The sequence below is a fragment of the Elephantulus edwardii genome, unplaced genomic scaffold, assembly GCF_000299155.1.
Source record: "Elephantulus edwardii isolate Elephantulus edwardi_28Jun2011 unplaced genomic scaffold, EleEdw1.0 scaffold00302, whole genome shotgun sequence".
Taxonomy (NCBI): Eukaryota; Metazoa; Chordata; class Mammalia; order Macroscelidea; family Macroscelididae; genus Elephantulus; species Elephantulus edwardii.
In genome coordinates this window covers 2,716,820-2,734,640 of record NW_006400052.1, presented here as the reverse complement: position 1 = coordinate 2,734,640, position 17,821 = coordinate 2,716,820, and the positions used below count along the sequence as shown (strand labels likewise).

Sequence of the window (17,821 nt, the reverse complement as noted above, 5' to 3'; positions counted from 1 at the left end):
TTGGAGAAGTTTTTGGATGTGCATAGGGATTTGATTCTTAGAAGGTCCCATTCATCTATTTTATCTTCTCCTGGTTGTAGATTCCTTCTGACCTTCTTATGTTTCACTGTGTTAATAATAAAAAAGAGAATATACACAATGGGGAAAATTGTGACCATGAGCATCAATGGCAGTGCATCTGGCATACTCACTCCCAGGGGGCTCCAGGTCTTGTTGTGGTGGTTGTCAGGTGCCCTTCAGAGACACCTACAAACCAGAGTCACCCTATGAACAACAGATCTGAACCTTGTCAAATCTTAGAATGTCAAGGCCAAGATCCAGGACAAGGAAGGAATTCCTCCTGATCAGCAAAGACTTATCTTTGCTGGAAAGCAGCTGGAAGATGGGCGGACCCTGTCTGACTACAGCTTTCAAAAGGAGTCCACTCTTCACCTTGTGTTGAGACTTCGTGGTGGTGCTAAGAAAAGGAAGAAGTCTTACACCACTCCCAAGAAGAATAAGCATAAGAGAAAGAAGGTTAAGCTGGCTGTTCTGAAATACTATAAGGTGGATGAGAATGGCAAAATTAGTCGCCTTCGTCGGGAGTGTCCTTCAGATGAATGCGGTGCTGGAGTCTTCATGGCCAGCCACTTTGACAGACACTACTGCGGCAAGTGCTGTCTGACTTACTGCTTCAACAAACCAGAGGACAAGTAATTATGAGTTAATAAGAGACAGTGAATTAACATTTAAAAAAAATCTTACCCCATCCTAGTGATCTTTAATATGCTCAAGCCATTGTTAATGTCACTATGTTAATCCGTCTTTCTAGGTTTTCCTCTCTTTCTCTGATCCTTCCTCCACCTTTCCCAATGTGATATTTTCCCCAGGGGCTAACCTGTCCTTAAATCATTCTCAGAGTATGTGAGGCTGAGTGTCACCATCTTTGCCTTTAAGAAGCACCTGGTCCACTTCCTCGAAGAGAGCCTTGTCCGTTCCTTTGGCAGTTCATGGCACAGTACATCTTCTTCTCCTGCATCACAATTCCAAACTATCAATTTTTTTTCTTCTGTCAACCTTATCCATTCTCCAACTTTGAGATGCATAGGACACTACTAAAAGGACCATGGCTTGGCTCTGATGCACCTTAGTGTTTAAACTGATATCCTTGTTCTTCCACACTTTGGAGAAGTCCTGGATACCAGATTTTTCCCAATGCACCATGTCTTTTGATTTCTTGACTGCTGCTACAAAGGGTTCCAAGTAGCTCCATAGTGGATCCAAGAAAAATTAAATCTTTGACAATGTCAATCTTTTCTCCATCTATCATGATGGAGAATTGATGCCTTTGAGCTGTGGTGCTGGAGAAGAGTATTGAAAATACCATGTACTGCTAGGAAAACAAACAGATTTGTCCTGGAAAGCATTAAACCAGGTGGCTCCTTGGAGACAAGGATTCTGAGGCTCCATCTAACATACTTTGGACATGTTGTGAGGAGAGACCAGTCCTTGGAGAAGGACATCATGCTTGGGAGGGTGGAGGGACAGCGCAGGAGGGGAAGGCCCTCTATGAGGTGGATTGATTCAGTGACTGGGATAATCGGGATGGGAGTGTCAGAGACAGTGCGATTGGCACAGGACAGAGCAGAGTTTAGGGCTGTTGTACATAGGATTGCTATGAGTCGCAAGCGACTCGACGGCACATAACAACAACAATCATGATGTTGCCTGTTGACCTAAAGAATTTTTGTGTTCTTGATGCTGAGTTATAACCCACCAACAATGTAGTCATTAATCTTCAGTAAAGACTTCAAGTCCTCTTCATTTTCCACAATCAAGGTTGTGTCATCGACATGAAGTTGTTGAGGAATATTCTTTCAATTCTGATGTCACATTCTTCTTTCTACAGTCCTGCTTTTCAATTTGCTCTGCAAACAGACTAAATATGTATGGATAAACGATTACAACCATGACATACACCTTTCTTGATTTTAAACCATGCAGTGTTCCCTCTTTTCATACAATTGTTTCTTGGTCTTTATATAAGTGTTCTGAGATTCCCACCCTTCTCAATGTTAGCCATTCTTTGTTATTATCCACATAGTCAAATGCTTTTACACAGACAATAAATCACAAGTAAACATTTTCCTTGTATTCTTTTTTTTTTCCAGTTAATACCTATCAACTAGTTGCAATTCTGAATTAGAGGAGCTACTTTTACTTTTGGTAACATCAGCCAGGAAATCAAGAGACGAATTGCATTGGAAAAGTCAACTGTGAGGGACCTCTCAAGAGTACTGAAGAGCAACGGTGTCAGGCTGGAGACTAAGGTGCACCTGATCCGGGCTATAGTCTTCACAACTACATGCTATGCATCATAGAGTTGGACAGTGAATAGGGATGATAGAAAGAGAATTGATGCCTTTGAGCTCTGGTGCTGGAGAAGAGTGTTGAATATAATACCATGGACTGCTAGGAGAACAAACAGGTTTGTCCTAGAGAAGGTGAAGCCAGATGTTCCTTGGAGTCAAGGATTCTGAAGCTTCGTCTGACATACTTTGGGCATGTTGCAAGGAAGGTCTGGTCCTTGGAGAGGGACATCATATTTGGTAGAGTGGAGGGGCGGTGAAGGAGAGGAAGACCTTTGATGAGATGGATCAATTCTGTGACTGGAGCAGTGGGAATAAGTGCGTTTGAGATGGCTAGGTTGGCACAGGATAGAACAGCATTTAGAGCTCTTGTACATAGGTTCGCTATGAGTTGCAAGCGACTCGATGGCACATAACAACAACAACAAGGAGACAGATAACCAAGAATGAGATAGAGCAGAGAGCATAAAAATCGGGGCCAGCAGTTCTGACTGAAGAGCCTCATTACAGCTTCCCTGTATCTTTATTGAAAAATTAACAGGAAGTAAATCAAATGTAGCCAAGCTCTTTCTACTGAAAACCTTCCCTTGACTCAAGAGGGAAGAGTCAGCAAATACAATGCAAGAATCAGGTAAACCCTTAAGGAAACCCTTGATGCCTCAGGGTGAATTCCATCCTGAAATAGCATTTGGTTTATTACAAATATTTAGTATTGCCATTGTCACCATCTCTGATACTTTTACTTTAATTTTAAATAAAATTTTTATTTTGTACTGGTTTACTTACAAAATTTGTATACATTGTTTTTCACACTAGATCTTTCCCATATCCTTTACCCACACCTCCCTCTTCAAAGTATTGAGGAGCAATGGTGTCACCCTGGAGACTAAGGTGTGCCTGATACAGGCCATGATCTTTGCAAACACTTGCTATGCATCAGAGAGCTGCACAATGACTAGGGATAATAGAAGGAGAACTGATGTCTGATCTGTGGAGTTGGAGAAGAGTACTGAATATACCATGGACTGCTAAGAAAATGAACAGGTTCATCCTGGAGAGGGTTAAACCAGGCTGCTCCTTGGAGGCAAGGATTCTGAAGCTTTGTCTGACATACTTTGGACATGCTGCAAGGAGGAACCAGTCCTTGGAGAAGGATGTCATGATTGAGAGTGTGGAGGGCCAGCACAGGAGAGGAAGACCCTCTGCGAGGTGGATTTATTCAATGACTGGGGTAATAGGGGTAGGTGTGTCAGAGACAGTGAGATTGGCACAGGATAGAGTAGGGTTTAGAGCTGTTGTACATAGGGTCACTATGAGTCACAGGTGACTCAACACCACATTAACAACCACCACCTCTCCCTCTACCTATCAAATTGTGTGACCCTGTGATTACCCCCTGCCTGTTCTCACCCCTCTTTTCCTACCCTTCCCCCCTTGGATTCTCATACAAGTTTAACAAGTTATCTTTCTCTTTCTACAATAATGGTCTTATACAGTATTTTTCTTTATGGGACTGAGTTAGTTCACTTAGCATAATGCTCTCCAGACTCTCCCAAGTTAGGTAGTGATTAACAGAAAGAATTATTTGACAATGATTTTGTAAATTACTACCTAACATGGGAGGGACTAGAGAGCATTATGCTAAGTGAACTAACTCAGTCTTATAATGACAAATACTGTATAAGACCATTATTGCAGAATGAGTTGGAGGATCTAAGGAGGGAAGAGGGGCACTTAATCATAGGGTCACACAATTTAATGGGTGGAGAGAAGGATGGGTAAATGAAAGGAGAAAGATCCAGTGTGAAAAACAATGTATATGAATTTTATGAACTTTGTATGTATACCAGTATAAATTTTTTTTAAAATCAATCACCATTAGACCTGGCCCACCATAACCCTATCTTTTTGCCTAGATTCTTCTGATTTGCTCCTCTCCTCGCCTCTCCACCCACCAACTGTGCAGCCCTATAGTTTTACCCCTACCTATCCTCACCCCTCCACTTCTGCCTTGCCTTCTTTGAATTCCTGTACATATTTTATTAGTTATCCTAATATTTTTACAATAATGGTCTTATGCAGTATTTGATCTTATGAGATTGTTAGTTCACTCAGCATAATGCTCTCCAGCCTCTCTCAAGTTACATAGTATTTTTGAAAACCATTGTTCCTGAGTGCTGCATAGTATTCCATTGGGTGAATATACCACAATTTCTCAATCCATTAGGACACTGTGATTGGACATTTGGGCTGTTTCCATGTTCTTGCAATGGTGAATAACTCTACTATGAACATTGTTGTACAAATCTGAGTTTGTGTCTCAGTTCTAATTTCCTTGGGGTACATTCCTAGTAGTGGAATAGCTGGGTCATATGGAGTTTCTATGTCAACTTCTTGAGGAAACACCAACTGTCTTCTAGAGTGGTTGCACCATTTTACAATCCCACCAACAGTGTATGAGAGTTCCCATCTCTCTACCTCCTCTCCAACATTTATTGCTTGCTGCCCTACTAAACTTTGTCATTGCCCTTGGGATGAAATGGTATTTCACTGTGGTTTTAATTTGCATCTCTCTTATTGCCAATGATTTGAGCATTTCTTTATGTGTTTGTTCAGCCTTCTGTTTTACACTAATGATGTTATGCAGTATTTGATGCTTCCCCATCATTCAAGGTTTTGCCTGATGTTGTTGTTATGTGCTATTGAGTTCCCTATGACAAATAGCAACCCTATGTAAAGATAGCTCTGAAGCTTGCCCTGTCCTGAGCCAGTCTCATTGATTCTGACACATTGCCCTCGTCACTGTATTAATTCATCTCATCTGGGGTCTTCCTCTCCTGTGCTGTCCCTCCACCCTTCCTGTTGGGGAATGTTGGAGAAGAAAGGAGGGCCTCTGGCCAGGACAGATCGCCTAAGCTCTGGATAAGTGCAAGCCTCCCAACGGCCTTTAATATGAGGCCGAAAAAGCTCCCCTGTGTTTGGCTGTACCAGCCTGAGAAAGCTCTCCACCTGGGAACACGGCTGCCGTGACTGTTGAACTGGGAGTGGTCCGCATGATGCTGAGATTCTCCTAACCAATCTGCATGTCCCATGTTTGCAAACCCATCCTATCCGGTCTTCCTGTTTACATGCTTGTATATAAGTGCACTGCAGTCCCCAATGCTGGATTGACACTCTGATCCTCTCCTGGAGTGGTGTATCTCTGCCGTGCTTACCTCCATCAGGGTGTCGCTGTTAAGTTGTCAGCAAACAGACAGGGACACCTTACAAGCATGATGTCCTTCTGCTGCGATGTCCCTCCTGGCCACATAGGAGGAGAAACTCCATAGGACGAAGCTTCAATATCCTAGCCTTCACATTATGCTGAGTGAAATATCTCGGTCACAAAAGGACAAATACTGCATGGTGCCACTGATGTAAAATGGGACTGATATCAGGGTTGGGGTAAGACTGAGAAAAACTGGATAAATTGTGTATACTGTACTGAAACAGATGAGGGAGTGAATAAAAACTATGTATGATAGGGTATTATGGTTATCACAAGAGTCCACAATTAAGGTTGCATAATGGAATGTACTTGGGGCAGTGGGAGGGGTGCGGGGGGATTGTGTACCAGGGAGGGAGTGTTTTTTTTTAGAGAGGAGTGAACTGGGGCGGGGGAGGTCTGGGCAGGTAGAGAAGTGCAGCAATGAATGAATGGAAATCCAAAATCTTTGTAAATGTTGATTAAAATTATTAAAAATAAAATAAAATAAAATATAACTTTAAAAAATCCTAGCTTGTAAGGGGAAACTTGATTTCACTCTCTCCAAGACAAACCTACCTGTTTTCTTGGAGGTCTATAGTATGTATGTTCAAGACTCTTCCCTAGCACTACACCTCAAAGGCATCAATTTTTCTATCATCTTTAGTCATTATCCATCTCTCTGAAGCAAGTAATTGCCAAGACCATGGACTCGATCAGGTGCACCTTGCAACTCAAGGCTTGAATTTGTTTTTTGGTTCTTTCAACTTGAGAAATGTCAAGTGAGTTTTTACCTTTTGGTTTCTAACTCCAGGTCTTTATACATTTCTTTATAATATTTGTTTTGTCTTCTGAAACTGCCCTTTGAAATCTTCTGTTCATCTCTCTTCCTGCAGTATCTTCCCTTTATTATAGCCCTTGTACATTCTAGTGCAGGCTTTAGAATCTCTTCTGATGTCCATTTTCATTTGTTTGGGTTTTTTTTTTCTCTCCTGTCTTTGTAATGACATTTTTTGCATTCTTCATGGATGGTTTCCCTAACGACATCCCATACCTGATCTGGTCTTTGGTCATTAGTGTTCAGTGCATCAAATCTATTCTTGAGATAGTATTTCAATTCAGGAGAGACAAACTCAAGATCATATCTTGGCTCTTCTCAGAAAAAAACATAAGAATCTCCTCCTGTGCATTTGCAGCCTCTGAAAACCCACTGGAAGGTGAGCTGAAAGTAGATTCTGAATAAATAGCAATGGGGTTTTTAGTTACTATAAATGTTGTTATGTGCCATCGAGTCGCTTGCCTTAAACTCTGCTCTGTCCTGTGCCAATCACACCATTTCTGATACACTCATCCTGATTACCCCAGTCACTGAATCAATTCACCTCATAGAGGGCCTTCCCCTCCTGCGCTGTCCCTCCACCCTCCCAAACATGATGTCCTTCTCTAAGGACCGGTCTCTCCTCACAACATGTCCAAAGTACGTTAGACGGAGCCTCAGAATCCTTGCCTCCAGGAAGCAGCCTGGTTTAACCCTTTCCAGGATGAGTCTGTTTGTTTTCCTAGCAGTCCATGGTACCCTCAATACTCTTCTCCAGTACCACAGCTCAGAGGCATCAATTCTCCTTCTATCCTCCCTAGTCATTGTCCAACTCTCTGATGCTAAACAAGTGATTGCAAAAGACCATGGCCTGTATCAGATGCACCTTAGTCTCCAGAAAGACACCATTGCTCTTCAGTACTTTGGAGAGGTCCCTTACAACAGACTTTCCCATGGCAATACACCTTTTAATTTCCTGGCTATTGGTGCCAAGAGTGTTGACTGTGGAGCCAAGCAAACTAAAGCTGTGAACAATCTCAATCTCTTCACCATCCATCCTGATGCTGCCAATTGGCCCAGTGGTGAGAGAGTAAATTTATGTTCATTAAAGCCACATAAATATGATTTCTCTGTTAGAGTCACGCAAGGCAACCTCCTCTACTTCCTGTTTTATAAATTATAAACACTTTGCACATGCAGACCTAGAAGTTGTTGATACATACTTTGCATATCTGATGGCCACCAGAGCTCTGATGGCTTAGTGGTAAGAAGCTGTGCTGCAATCCTGAACGCATGCGGCTCAAGCACACCAGCTGCTTCACTGGATAAGGATGTGCAATCTCCTCCCATAAAAATAACTGCCTCTGAAAACCCACTTAGCTATGAATTTGTGCTAAGTCAACAGTACACAGCACAGTATCAGCAGCAGTTCAAAGTTACAGGATTCTTACACTGAAAGTTTACATACAGTTTCTAGTAAACAAACAGCTTAAGGCACAGTTTACATATGGCAGAGGAAAAACACAGTTTCAAAAGACAAAGGCTAAAACACAGTTTCAAAGACAAAGACGCATTTCCCTTCCTGGTAAATAGTTAAGGTAATTTGCATGACTCTAGAGAACACCTTGACTGACTCTGGAACCCCATCTTGGGGCTCCCTTGAGCAGTGTCCTCTTCTCTGTCCCCAGAGCTGTTCAGAAGAGCTCTGTGCTCCTGTGTCTAGCTCATCCAGGCCAAGTTTTGGGCTAGTCTCAACTTGCTAGCTTCTCATCCTTTCTGGCAGGGTAGATAATGGCTCCAAACCACTATTGACATCTGGGGATACATCGTCCAGTGCAGGGTTCCACACTGAGAGCTTCACTGAGGGGCAGCTCACCCTGCCTGAATTTCTCTCTGATCCCTGGAATAAAGGGGAGATTGCTTCAGTTGGGGAGCTGAATACACTAGTAGGGAAGTAGAGGACAGTTCACCTGTCTGTAGTTCTTCCTTTCTGGTTCTGGGACAAAATTATCTGGTATTGTGGTGGGGTTGGGAGGCAACTGCTTCTGTTCCTTCCTCTCTGGTTCTCTAACTAATTTCCTGGGGCGGATGGCTTGGTGTTTTCTGGTTGCAACCCTCTCTCCTGAAGTCTGTTCTCTTCCTTGGTCTGTGGAGTGATACAGCCAGATTCCTCAACTCTCTTCATACCTTCGTCTGACAGTTCAGGAGGAAGGATTTTGTCTCATACTTTCTGCTCTAGGGCTGTGTTCCTGTAGCTGCCAAGTGCTGGAGGCTTCACGTTAATGTGCACAGATAGCAAAGCAGGCTGATGGAAAAAGTCCCAGGTAAAACCAATGTCTTAGCTGGATCCTGAATGTCAGTATGACCCTTCCTTTGGCCTGAGGTCTGTAGCATTTCAGGGTCCAAAGGGTCTGCTGCACCTCTGCTGACTGTAAGCAGGGCTGAAGGTGCCAGAGGGATGGGTGGGAGTCAATGGCAGGCATCGCCTGTTGGGATGATTAGTAAATCAGTTCCCACAATAGAATTCTGTAAATCAATGATATATTCATTGCAAAAGTAAAAAAAAAAAAAAACCAACATGAGCCCCACAATATGGACTATTCAGGGATTAGATTGACTCCAGTTGTGGAAGGAGACAGTAGAGAAGCTCAGTATCAGCAGACAAAACAAGGCCAAGGAAACAGACTATCAATTACTAACATGCAAGTTCAAATTAAAACTAAAGAATATTGAAATAAGTCCATGGAAAGCAAAGTATTACCTTCTTTCTACCCTATCTGAATTTTACAACTATCTCAAGAACGCTTCGATCTGGTGTGAAAAACAATGTATACAAACTTTATGAGATTTCTAAGTAAACCAGTACAAAATATTTTTAAATTTCTGTTCATTCTTTGTTGCACTTTTCTCCCTGCCCACCCTGCCCCACCCAGTACACTCTTTTTGAAAAGTAAAAGAAAAATTATTTCACTGTTTTACAATCCCTCCCCCCAGGTCCACTCCACTATGCAGCCTTCGTTCTGGACTCCTATCATGACAATAATACCTAATCACATATCCCTTTTAAACAGTTTTCTCCCTCATCTGTTTCAATGCAGTATACATTATTTATCCCATCTTTCTCAGTCTACCCCCAACCCCGTTGTCAATGCTATTTTACAACAGTGGCACCATGCAGTATTTGTTCTTTTGTGACTGAGATACTTCACTCAGCAGAATGTCCTCCAGGGTTCAAACTGCTCTGAAGACATGAGCAAAACACCAAGGTTCCACGAATTGATGGAATGCCAATCAAATGTTTCAGGAAACAGATGTAGCCATGCATGTGCTCATTAGTCTATGCTAAGAAATTTGGAAGACACCCACCTGGTCAACTGACTGGATGCAATCCATAACTGTTTTCATTCCAAGAAAAGGTGATCCTTCAGGGTCTGGAAATTATGTAACAACATCATTAATATCACATGCAAGTAAAATCTTGCTGAAGATTATCTTTTAAAATTCCTAAAACAGAAAATCAAAGTGGAACTGCCAGAAATTCTAGATGGATCCAGACGAGATCATATGAGGGTATCATTGTTGATGCCAGATGGATCTTGGCTGAAAGCCGAGAATAACAGGAAGAGATTTCTTTATGTTTTATTGACTGTGGAAAAAAATTCATTATATGGGTCATAAAAATTATGACTAATGCTATAAAGAATGAGAATCCCAGAGCACTTCACTGTGTTCACGGGGAACCTACACATAGACCAAGAAGTAACAATCCGAGTGCAGAAGGGAATACTGTATGGTTTGAAATCAAGAAAGGTATGCACTAAGGTTATATTCTTTCTCCACACCTATTCAATCTGTATGCTGAGCAAATAATTTAAGAATTTGGACTATATGAAGAAGAAAGTACCATCAGGATTAGAGAAAGATTCAAAAACAACCTGTGTTATGCAACTAACAAAGCCTTGCTCATAGAAAGCAAAGAAGACATGAAGCATTTATTAAAGAAAATCAAAGACTGAATGGGTTACATTTCAAAATAAAAAAAAAAATCTGGACTAATAGTCAACCTCATGATAAACGCAGAAAGATTGGATCTGTCAATGATTTCATTTTACTTCAATCCACAATCAACATAGATGGTACCAACAATCAAAAACATCAAAAGATGTGTTCCATGGAGAAATCTGCTGTCAGTTGCCTCTTCAAAATTTTGAAGAGCAAGTAACTCAGTCTCATAAGGACAAATACTGTATAAAACCACTATTGTAGAAATAGATAACTAGTAAAGCTCCAGGGCTGCTTGTCCAGGCTGGAGGGCCCTGGCTCCGGGTGCGGGCTTGGACCTGCCATGGCAGTGACAGCAGTGACAGCAGTGACGATAGAAGCCTTGGGGGAGGGCCGTGGCCGGGCCAGGGGGCTCAGCCCGGATTGCCATGAAGAAGGCTGTGTTTGCTCCATTCGCCAAGAAATTAACTGGAGAAATTCAGAGTGTACTCTGGGTGCAAGGCCCAGGAGTCTCATAAAGGTAATGGTTGGGGAAACCCCAGCTCCTCTCCTTCCCCGCCCCCCACCCCCGGGGCTGCAGGAGTCCAGCTGGAGTTGTCGCCTCCCCTGTGCTGCTCAGTGCTTCCCACCTGGAGAACGTGTCAGAGGAAGAAATGAACAGGCTCCTGGGAATCGTGCTGCATGTGGAGTATGTCTTCACACCTATGTCCACAAGGAAGAAGACGCGGATGCCAAATAAATTTATTTCCACCTTATCAAGCTCTTGCAAAAGTCTCTATTTTACAAAGATGAAAACCTGTGGTGGAAGGTTCTTTGGAAAAGAAACTCCCATTTAAAAAGCTCAGTATTCAACAGGGTGTGAACAACTTTGTGCAGTATAGATATAGGCACCTCCAGGGTAAAGAAAGACAAATAATAGGTGAGCTGTCAAACATGTTCCTCAATCATACCAACTGCTGGCACCTGGAGGCCCCTCTCGGAGAAGACTGCGCTTGCTAATGACTATTTCTGCATACGAAGAAAACCACCCAAGGTGGCTGTGTTACTGCGATGTGGTACGAAACCACCGAGGTGTTTGGGAAAACACTGCTTCGCTCAATCTTCACATCATGAAGCAGCAGCTCCTAGAGCAAGTAAGACAAGGATGAAGAATGAACACTAACCCTCACCCACTTCCCAGAGTTTCTGTCCATGTCAGAGGAAGAGGTTTAGAGTCAGAGCTCTCCCACCTGGGATCAGGATTTCTTTTCCACGTCTTCCAGAGCGAGCCAGCTAGGAATCCAGTTATCAGGCCGCGCCTCCCACGACTGGAACAATCTCATACAACTCAAACTCGCCTTCCCTAGCAGAGTCTCTGGTCTCAAGGTAAACCCAGGAGGAACGAGGAAAATGAATGGCTCTCATTCTTTGGAGGAAGCAAAGAAACCCTGGGTTATGGGGGATACTCTGATGGAATTAATCAGTGAGGTCACATCAGCTATCACACAGAGTTCATCAGTGAGGTCATGTCCACTATCACAGACCCTGCAGCGATGCTGGGACCAGAGACCAATCTTCTGCCAGCACACTCGGCCAGGGACCAGGCAGCAAGGCTGGAGGAACACAGTGGTGTGATTGTATTTCACATGGTTGGCAATTCTGTGAGCCAGAAACCCAACAAGAAGATCCTGAGGTGGCTGATCAGCCTACAGAACGTCTTCTCCCGCCAGCTGCCCTGAATGCCAAAAGCTTCATACATCCAGTCTTTGACCCAAAACACAAAACCTTGGCTTTAAATAAGGATGGTCATGTTATTGGTGGTATGTTCCCATGGCAAGGATTCAGGAAGATTGTCTTCTGTGCTGTGACCTCAAATGGTCTAGGGCTGTGGAACACACCTAATGAACCACTTGAAAGAACACCATACAAAAAGCACAACATCCTGAACTTCCTCACATATGTAGAAGAATATCTAATAGGGTACTTCAACAGGCAGGGTTTTACCAAAGAAATTAAAGTATCTAAAACCAAATATGTTGGCTACATTGAGGATTATGAAGGAGTCATTTTAATGGGATGTAAACGAAATCCAAAGATGTCATAGACAGAGTTTTCTGTCATCCTTAAAAAGCAGAAGGAGATAATTAAAAAGCTGATCAAAAGAAAGCAAGCCCAGATTCGGAAAGTCTACCCCTGGACTTTCTTGTTCCAAAGACGGAGTTCCACAGATTCTCATCCAGAGCATTCCTGGGATTAAAGAGACAGGCTGGAAAGCAAGTGGAAAAGAGAGCAGTGAAGAGCCCAGCGATGTGACCTCCTTTATAGCACATCCAGGAGTGTCCTCCACCAAAGTGCTTGGCCTTTCATGAAGAAAAATGCAACAATGAATGAATGGAAATCCAAAATCTCTGTAAATGTTCATTAAAATTAATTTTAAAAAATATTAATGGCAAAGCCTCCAGTGTCACAACAATGTGCAAAACACCACAGTAAGGCAAGCAACAGACTAATGAGATGGACAATGATGGCCTTAGTTACAAAAATGAGACTAGAGATCACATGATAGAATTTTGTCAATCTATGATTGCCCTTATTTCTTTTTTAATTTTTTTATTATTTTGTGTGTATGTGTTCCGTCAAATCAGATCTGACAGGTACAGGAGGAGATTGCCCCTCCTTCTCCAGCAGAGCGTCTGGTGGATTTGAATCACACACCTCCGGGATTGCAGTGCAGCTTCTTGCCATGATTGCCCTTATTTTTTAATTCCCCTTATTTTCACGATTATCATATTTAAAAAGCATGAACACATGGACATCACATGATGTGACAAGGGTTAGATTTACTACATTTGTGGAAAGAGATGGTGGAGAAACTCATTATCAGCAGTCAGTTGTAATCTTTACATCTTATCTCTGATTTTTCTTCTAGTATGTTTCCACTGAGGTTCTTGTCTTCCAGCTCACTGACTCTCTGCTCCATCTCTTCTGCTCTACTTTTTTGTCCTTCAAGGATGTAGGACACCTCTGCCATTTCAGTCTTAATATTCTGGATTGCATTTTCATGCATTTCTGTCATTTCTAGTACTGTGTTGTCAGTGCCTTCTCTATCTTGTAATGATTTTTTTAAGTTCTTATACCTATTTATCTATAGTTTGGATTCTTCTATTTTTTAAATTTTCTTCCATATTTGTGCAAGTTCTTCCTCATCAGTATATTTCTTCTGGCTTCATGTCTCTGCAGTGTTTGCTTTCTTAGTGGTTTCCATTGTTTCTTCCATCATTTGCAACTTCTTCCATAGCTGCTCAAATAACACCTCATCAATTTGTTGTTGTTGTTGTTCTCTACCTCTTGGTTATTGTTTTTGTTCAGACATTCCTCTAGGTAATATAGCCCTGGTGTACAAGTAGCCATACAGCGGTCACTTGTGGTTGCTGTGAGGCTGAACACTATGACACCGATGTGTCAAATGCGTTAATGGTTGGCTACCCAATGCAGACAGAGGGTAGGGTGGAGCTTCCCAATTAAAACAAGCTTGTAAGGAGGAGTGGCATCCACTTCCATAATAGCTTGCCTCCAGAAACCCCATGAACCTGGAGAGAGGATGAAAGACATCCAAGCATCGAGGACTCTCCTTCATAGGGTCGCTATGAGTCACTTGTGACTCAACGGCAATTAACAACAACAACAACCTCTTGATTATTCCTTTATTTATGATTTCTATTGTTTTATGCATCATTTGTATTTTCAGTTGTTGTTAAGTGCCATCAAGTCATAGACAATTCATAGTGACCCTATGAACAAAAGGCCTGAACACTTGTATAACTTTCATCATTTCTCTAAGTGCATAGAGTTTCCAGAGGCAAGCTATCTCAGAAGTGGTTGCCACTCTGCTTCCAAGCCTGCTTTAATCTAAAAGCTCCCCAAACACTGTTCACCATGGATAATCATTATTGCATTTGACACATTGGTGTCACAGTGTTTAGCATTACAGCAACCAGGAGTTACCTCTGTACAGCAAATTGACAGACCAGTGCTATACCACTTAGAAAAATGTTTGACCAAAACAATTAAAACCAGGCCTGAGCGACACAGATTAACATCACCCACATTTGGCTTGGTAGCATAACTTTCTATCCACTAGGCCAACAGAGCTCTCTCTATGACTCACAGCAGTTCTATGAACAACAAATCTAACCCTGCCCCTATCCTATGTCATCCCACAATCCGAGACACGTTTGGGCCCACTGCTACAGTCACCGTATCAATCCAGCATGTTGAGGATCTTCTTTTCTTCTCTGACCTTCCACTTCTCTCAGTATTTGTAGCTGTTCTAATGTCTCCATAACAATGTAATTGCTCTGGGATATTCATGAGGTCTCTAATAGTCTCTGCTTTTTTTGGAGAAGGTTTAATTTGTTTTTTCACAGTGTTTGATGCTTGACATTATGTGAAGTTTTTCTTGATAAATGTTGGGTCTTTTCTATTTTGTCTGCAAAAGTTGGTGGTGGTACTTGCCTTTATAATGTTTTTTATAACTAATTAGTTGCCAAGTTAAAATGTTCAGTCTATAGTGCAACAATGAATGAATGAAAACCCAAAATCTCTATAAATGTTCATTAAAATTAATAAAGTTTAATAATTTTAAAAAAAGAATGTGCATTACTTTCATAATAAAAAAAATGTTCAGTCTATGCGGTAATCTACTCACTCTACTATTGTTAAGTCCTTTCTGGGGAAAATTTGCCTTTCCTAAAGTCCCTGAGGCTCTCTCTGTGCTGCACGGCAGCCTTGTAGGAAATCTCGCCTTGATGTAATCCCCTGACACCTACGCTATAGGCCTCCTTCATGTATAAAGTAGCTGAGTGGTATGAGACCAGTGCTCTACTCAAGCAGTTTCTCATACACCTTTTCTTCTGGAGCTTAATGTCTTCAATGGAAGTCTCTGGAGTGGCACAAGATTAGAGATCAGGGCTGCCACCTCTAGCAGCTTGCATGCAGGGGGGGTCTCAAGTCAGCCCTCTCTTTCCCAAAGAGCTACAAAAATTCTTTCTGCTGCTTGAAGTTCTGTATACTAAAGTCTCTTTGTCCTGCTTGGCCCCTGTGATGGCCCTGCAGCTGTGGAGGCAAGGATCCCATATAGAGGAACCTATAACCCCAGGGACACCTCAGCCTGTCTCTCCACAAGAAATGGAGAGTGCTCATTCTAGCCCAACATATGACTCTTGATAGAGCACATTCCCTACAGACACAGTTTGACTCAAATCTTTGCTATCCAGTCAAAATCAACGCATAGCTGACCTCCACTGGATTTCTGAGGCTGTAAATCACACAGAAAGAGACTGAGTATTTCCCTTTCAGAGCCACTGTTGGATTCAATCTACCAGAGAGGTTGCCTTTGGGTTGGCAACACAATTCCTGGTCACCTACGCACCAGAACTCCCCTCTCTATACACAAAAGCCCTAGAATCCACACAAGAGGAAGCCAGCAAATGCCTGCTGCTGTCCCAGAGCCATAGGGCCTTCACCTCTCCTCGTATCAGGAAGGTGGATGTGGGTCTCCTAACAGTGAGAGGTCAGATTCAACGAGTTCCCAGACTGACACAAAGACCCCTATCTCTAAATTGTGAGGGATCTCACATCACCCAGTAGGGCCTAGGCTGTGCATTTCTGTACTTCCTCTCCTCATAAAACTCTGAATCTAAAATTCTACTGAGTATTTTTCCCAGGGAATACTAAGCTCCACCCTGATTACAAACAGAGTGTGGGTCACCAGCACCGAGGGTCCCTGGTCTCTGGGGATACATAGTTCTGGTTCCCTAGCCTATCTTACCAACCCCAAGAAGCTAGAGAAATGTGAAGAGTGCTCCATGTAAGATGGGGACTGGATGGCATAGGATCTGCCTTTGTTTCCAACTCAAAGACTTTATGACACTTGAAGCCTAATCACTCACTTTACTAGGAACCTCATGGAATACTTGAATCCTGAGTGGGAGAAGTCTCTCAAGATTTCTAGTCAAGTGAACCCCTCACCAGAACACTCTTAATTAAACCTTGGAAACACAAAGTCCCTCCTGGGCAGCACATCTGCCTTGCAGAACAGTCCTCCAGACACTGGACAACTCACATCCTTTCCAAGCTCATCTTATATTTGAATGGAGTCAGGGCAGCCTGGGGACCGGGGACAGTGAACAGGACCTGGGGCTGGGCTTCATTCTGGAGGTAGCCTGTCAAAGCCAGGGCTAGGCACAGCCTCTACAGCTTGGTCACCATCCCTGTTACAGGTCTCCTTGAGCCCTCTAGGTGGCAACATAGTACAGAAAATAGAAATAATGTCACGCACGCCCTCTCTCTTTTTCTCTCTTATTTTCTCTCTCTCTCTCTCTCTCTCTCTCTCTCTCACACACACACACACACACACACACACACACACACACACCCTGAGGCAAGAACCTGGTCTTCAGTTAAGAAGGTGTGTTATTTTTGTACCTTGCTATTGCAGATCCAACCCATAGCTGACCCTCAAGCAGGTTTTCAGAGGATGGAAATCACATGGGAGATTACCCATCTTTCTCTTGCAGAGCAGCTGGTAGAGTTGAACCACTCAGCTTTGGCAACTAGCCCACCAGAGCTCCCTCAAGAGATGCCAGTGAGCCTGATTTCCATGCATTGTTCTGTTCGACCTCTGAGCTCTCCTACGTGTCAAGTCTGTCCTGCCTCTCCTTTCCAGGGTTCTAGGTCCCTGTGCTTTGGGGGGGTCCTCACCAGTTCCCTCCTCCCTGCTTGGGTCTACTCACAGGGAAAGTGAAGTGACAAAGAAAAGTTGGTTGGCTGGGCAGAGGACAGAGGCCTTTCAGGTAAGAGTCTGAGCCAACACTAAAAACAGACATAGAGAATCTTCCTGAAACATTGTCCTGAAGACGTGGAATCCACAGCCCTCAACATTCAACTCACCAGTCCTGTCTTCTAATACACTTTAGGAAGACCCCTTTAACCCTACAGGAGCTAAAACTCCCTCCTGGACACCCAGATCTTATGTCTCTGTCCCTGGAAGCAGAGGCCTTGCTGGTGACACCAACAATAGAAACTGGTCCCACTCAATCATTACTACCCAGTGACCCATTTGGTCATCTCTGTGTCCTTCTGTTTAATCTTCCTAGTGCAATTGAGTATACTGGGTGCCCAGTGGGTTTCTGTCTCAGAGGGAAGTCACTCCTGGGTTAGAGGACCCCAAAGGCTCTTTGTCTGGTGCCAACACTCCTGAGGCCAACACTTAAGTGATGACCTCATCTTCGGTGGGGGGGCTTGTAAAGGTCCCCAACAGCCTTACAGCCTGACAGTGTGGACTACAGGTCAATATAATCGACATCACCTAAGAAACTGAGGTGAGAGTTAGATTCACTCTCAGATCTGTCTCACATTCACATTGTCTGA

At 43.0% G+C, this 17,821-nt stretch overlaps 1 pseudogene; it reads left to right on the top strand.

Annotated features, from left to right (window-relative positions):
* LOC102860072 overlaps positions 1–17,763 on the top strand; it is a 50,759-nt pseudogene extending 32,996 nt beyond the window's left edge.
* The last annotated feature ends 58 nt before the right edge of the window (positions 17,764–17,821 follow it).